The 5,909-nt window shown below is 34.3% G+C and overlaps 1 long non-coding RNA gene across 1 annotated transcript in view; it reads right to left on the reverse strand.

Moving 5' to 3' along the window:
• Positions 1–2,169: 2,169 nt before the first annotated feature.
• LOC107700809 (uncharacterized) overlaps positions 2,170–5,909 on the reverse strand; it is a 4,213-nt gene continuing 473 nt past the window's right edge. The window contains exon 3 of the long non-coding RNA XR_001635574.1: positions 2,170–2,181. This is a non-coding gene — a long non-coding RNA (uncharacterized LOC107700809). The remainder of the gene's footprint in view (positions 2,182–5,909) is intronic.

Here is a 5,909-nt window from a genome sequence, read left to right on the forward strand (position 1 = left end):
TAAACAATTTTGGATTAAAGACACATGGAACAATACTTACTGTTCTTTGCACGATAAACATTCTGCCAATGCCATACTCTTTTCTATTCTGAATTTCTCACTAAAATGTTTCCTATAACAGAGCTTAATGAGGCCTTTATAAGTGCAAATATAATGAACGAGTTCTAGAGAAACCTAATTCTGCTTGAAATGTAATATGAAAGACATGGATGATGCCAATCCTTGAAATATCATGTCAGAAATATCAAATCATTATTTTGTATTTTTTATCTCCACAACTAAATCATACATCATACGACATCAGAATGATAAATTCATACAGAATCAGCAGATGCATGGTTGATAACACTGCACTTGATTGTCCACTTTTTTTTCTCCCCCTCATGGGGCACAAGTTCTAGTATCAAGCATCCTGGAGTGAGTTGCCAAATTCAACACATGGATCCTTTGTTGTTGGCCTGAAATGACTAATGAGCTCCTTAACCAGCAGTGAACATCCATCTGCTGGTAAAGATTTGCCATACGCAAACATGATACATACAGTAGAGGCAAATATTGGACATTGAAGTTTTTATCAACAAACATATATCAACTTCGTTTCACAATACAATGGCAGCATTTACATTTGTTACAGCAATCTGCTGAGTATTTCTACACAATTATTTCCATCTGTGTATTTTGTGTGTAAACAGACTTGTCTGAAATAAACTGTCCCTACACAATGTTTGAGACTCCCACTGGATTTCACAACAATTATTAGAAATATTTACAAAAGATACCCAGAGTAGCGATATTTATTCAATTATTAAATTAAAACATGGATGACAGCTTGTAGCTTTCCTAATGGAAACTGCTATATTTCGTTGAATACCAAATGCATCTATTTTAAACAAGAAAATGTATATTTATTTGACTATTTTAATCAATTTTGTCAAATACCACTTAATTCACCTGTGTGCAGACTTTCTGCCTACGTAAAACCTTTAAAATCAGTCACTTATGAGATAGTTGTCTATGTAGACAGTATAGGCAGCAAGGCAGTTCATTAGGTTTTGGAACAGAGCTGTTATCTAGGCACTTTGTTGAGTCACAGATGCTTACTGAACTCTATTGTTTACTGCTAAATCACATAAATGCTATACATAAACACACACAAATGCAATTTCGCTTGCAATGAGGCGAGCGAGAGAAAATGAATACCCATTCCTTACGCATATAGGCCTAAATGTACACTCATCCACATCCAAAGACAGAAAGAGACTATAATCAAGAAGCAAATTAAAGACTCTGAACTGAGGTCACACACAGTCACACCCCCTACTCAAGTAGCAGTCTTCATTGTTGCATTTCCTAATCTCTGGATCCACCCAGTATATTCAATACACACACACTCTCTCTGCTGGGGTGAACTGGCTATGAGAACAGTCAAATGTACTGTTTTATACAAGCTTGGTTTACCGCTGCCATTTCTGTAAGCCCAATTGCCACGTGCAGAGAAATGAAGTCACTGGTTGAGTTTACAGATGATGAGAGCTTTATGGCATCAGGCTTTTCGGTGCTCTTTAATGTAGAATAAAACAAATTAACCAAAATCTGTCATCAATCAGTCTCTCAGAAATTTGTCTTAAACCTTCCTTGATCAGTCCAAGGGCATTTGTTCTCAGCCTTCTGCTCTCTGACTTCAGACATTTGGAGTCTACGTCTGTTCTTTCATTAGAAGTTCTTTGAAACTTTTGCCCACTACATTGTATTCTGTATCATATTCTCTGTGCTTTTCTTGCTAAAAGAAGCGTTTACTCAATAATTAAAATCCTTTCATCATTTATCATTCATCATTCCAAAAACCACAAAAGGAGACATTTAGAGAACTGTGCTGGTCAATCTGTTCCATATATTTAAAATGAATGGGGACTGAAACTTTTAAACTTGAAAAATGTTGCTATCTAACCAGGGTTATCAGGTTACAACTAGCTCAAAACCAGCCCAAAACCAAAACTTAATATGGAAATCCAGTGGACACACACTAGTTTAAAAAAAAAAAAAAATACACTTTAGCATACTTTTAGTAAATAGGACTTATTACAGAAATAATATACTTTAAAAGAATATACATAAGTGTGAACTGACTGTTATGTTTTCTAACACTTAAAAGAATTGTTCATCCAAAAATGAAAATTTACCCTCAGACCATCTAGGACGTAGATGAGTTTGTTTCTTCATCAGATTTGGAGAAATGTTGCATCACATCAGTGGATCCTCTGCAGTGAATGGGTGCCTTTAGTTTGGGGACCAATTCTCACTATTAACTAATTATTAATTACTAATTACTGCATGCTTACTAATCAATAGTATAGGTAAGTTATGTTTAAGTATGGGGTGGATTAAAGGATCTAAAATATGGTTATGAAGAATAAGGATAATATGTACTTTATGAGTACTAATAAACAGCCAATATGCTAGAAATATACTAATAAGCAACTAGTTAACAGTGAGAATTGGTCCCTAAACTAAAGTGTTACCTGAAAGTGTATTGTACTTCAAATTTATATTCAATGCAATTAGCTGAAATTTAGCTTTTTTTGACCCACTTAAGAAGGACTTACGTAGCCTACATCTTTATATGTAAATTCAGAATTTCTTCAAAATCTAAATTTTATCAAAAATTGCCTTCAAAATATAAACTATACTTCTAAATGTACTAACAAACATTTCCTTTAAAGTAAAATATACTTAAATGCAATTTCTATTGAAACTTGTGTCATGTATTTCAATATTTGTAGTTACACATTTGTAATGACGAAGTTGAAATTTAGTACATTTAAAATATAACTTCATAATTTAATTTATTTTCAACATTATTAATACAGTTAATCATGTGCTTTACATGTGCTTTGGTATGTTAGACAACACATTAAAATAAATGTACTTTAAAACACAACAAAAGATTAAAACATGATTTAAAATGTACTTTAATTATTTTTTTTTTTATTTGACATTATTACAAAGTGCACTTTTAAAAGTGTCCTTAACTGCGTTTAGAAACATCTTGATGAAAGTGTGCTCTCTTTAAGTTCACTTAAGTGGCCTTTTATTTCAATAACATTATTTTGTTATTAAGTAGTTTGTTTGTTTTTTAAGCATACTTCTAACATTTGAAGTACACTACAAGAGCACATTCAATACAGTTAAGTGCACTTATGTTTCACTGTGGTAACTCAAGTCATCTAAGGTCAAGCTTAGATGACTTGAGTTGATTGTGAGTCTGGTTGCATTGCTTTCAAATGTGGATACGCATGTCATTTAACAAGTTTAATCTGTGGTTTTATTAAGCCATTTTATCTAAACATAGATGCAAGAAAGTGGCATGTAGTGACTGATTTAGTCAGAAAGTCAGCTTTTCCTTTCTCACATACAGTATAATAAGTTCTGGTTTTGGGAAGAGTAAACTGACCCCAGGCCAGCAGTTGCGGGGTTTATTTATATACAGTATACTCACATCATGCCCATGACTAGGAGAATAAGCTTTCCCATGCTAGACCGATTCCTGTTAGTTGGACAAAAATCCTTACAATCAAATGTAATTTGTATAATATGTCAAACCTTCAAACCACAGTATAAAAATATCAACCTGTGACAACAGTTTAAAAAGTGCAGGAAAACCACAGACTTGGCAACCCTAATTCCACCTCTTCTGAAGTCATACCATAGCTTTGTGTGACAAATGGACCCATTTATTATTTATTTTTTTCACCTGTATTCTTCCCTTGTGAGCCGTTTGCTATGAGCAGTGAGTGCAGTGAACTCGATGACTGGATCAGTCCAGTGAATCAGGATGGAAAAAATTAACTCTTGAATGATTTGAGTTGACTATTTCTCTTATGTTTTGTGCCTCAAAAGCTTTATTTCACCTGCACCATCTACAAAGCTCTACAGAAGTAAGACGTTTTGGAAAATAATGAGGGTCTGAGAGTTCTAACAACATTTTCTGAATTGCCTGGAGTTGCAATGAATCTTACCCCCTATTACCTGAGCATCTTATTAAGTGTGGACACAACAGTTGTGGACCAGACCATATGCAATTAGTCAAAAATCTAGCTATGCAAAACTACTCATCTTCTAAAGTTCTCGTTTTCTTCCAGCACGAGCCTAAAGCTCTTATCTTTTGGACAGATTTCTTTCTTTAGACTGTTCTTCTGAGTTATGGTGCAAACAAATTCTCAGTTGCCTTGCTGGGAGTTCAGCTGGTCTCCTCTTTGTCGGTTTTAATGCACCACAGGATGTTTGAGCGGTCTGTGAGCAGAAGTTCAAAGCTACTGGACCACAGCAAGCTGTTTAATGTGATGTTCACAATCATCTTGCCATTTAGTCTGTTGAGTTCTGCTTCCTTTCTCATGTCGTCTCAGTGTGTGGTCTCTAACAAACAGTGAGAGTGTCCACAACATCTGGACAGACATCACACACACACACACACACACACACACACTGTGGTATAGTGTGTGAAATGAAAGGATTTGAGAATAAAATGGCAAACATTCTTTTCGTGAGCTCAATTTCCGATATTTCACCCTCTCGTTATCTTTTAGGCTACACAAACCCATTGACCTCACCCGGCCACTGCGCTAAAAACAGCTGGGGCGCTTTTTGCTCCAAAAAACCCATGAAAACAAAGAGCGCTGAGCCACCACCCTGGCTTAACTCTACTTCTGCTACACTTTACTTAGGTATTCCTTCAGTTTCTTTCATTTAATTACATTTTATTTTAAAACTAATTATAATGACTATATATTTTTACCTATGACGAGAAAATTGCATGGTGACACTAGTTTAAAGGACCAATTCTCACTATTAACTAGCTGCTTATTAGCATGCATATTGGCTGTTCATTAGTACTTATAAAGCACTTATGAATGCCTTGTTCTGTGTGACCATATTTTAGATCCTTTAATCCTCCCCATACCTAAACTTTACAACTAAGCAGCAAATTAGGAGTTAATTGAGGCCAAAGTTAATACTTTTTTAACCTTTATTTATATAGTACTTCATACAATACAGATTTATAGTGTTAAACAGGAAAATAGTGTTTCAATAATGCAATTCTGCTTTTAAGCAGCTCTAAAACGAGGACAATAGTAAACAGTCAAATTTCAAGATAAAGTTCATTGTTCATTCAGTGATGTTATCTTCCAGCTCAGTCCAATTCTATTCAAATAGTGTCTGTGCAATCAAGTGGACAATATTGCCAAATATTAAGTGTCCCCCACTACTGTAAGCAAGCCTAACTAATAATTAACAGTGAGAACTAAACTAAAGTGTGACCAATTATATTGCTCAGAGGGTGTTCTGTAGAATTATTAAAGAGGTTCTCGGTCATGTTTGGCTTAAGAATCAGCTTAGTCTCAGATGGTTCATCTAAAATTCTTTTGGAATAAAAATAAAAGTGAGATTGTTCGCTCAGTTGTCATACAGTAAGAGCACAGAGTAAGACAATGGATGTGGATAGAAACTCATTTGATCATTTGATTTTGAGGAGTTTGATGAAATGTTAATGAATTCATGTTGAGATCCCTGATTTTGATTGGAGATTTGGTATCATAGTAAATCTCGTCACAATTTGAGCACCACAATCTCATGGCAGTTCATAACTATTTTCATATTTTGGCAGATTGGTGGCTAATTTTATGATTTCTATGTTTTTGAGCCTCTATGTTTTTGTTCTATTCTTTATTAATTAATTTATTTAATAATAAAAAAAAAAACATTTTACATTCTTATGTACAAATGCATACAGAATCGCCGTGTTGTAAAATAGTTATGTTTTGTAGTGATCTCTTCTAAATCTCTTGAGGATGAGATTTATGTTGGACTTTTGCAAGCAAAACTCTCCATTTGCTTTTCATTTAAGCTGTGTA

The sequence above is a fragment of the Sinocyclocheilus anshuiensis genome, unplaced genomic scaffold (assembly GCF_001515605.1).
Source record: "Sinocyclocheilus anshuiensis isolate Anshui unplaced genomic scaffold, SAMN03320099.WGS_v1.1 scaffold1383, whole genome shotgun sequence".
Classification (NCBI taxonomy): domain Eukaryota; kingdom Metazoa; phylum Chordata; class Actinopteri; order Cypriniformes; family Cyprinidae; genus Sinocyclocheilus; species Sinocyclocheilus anshuiensis.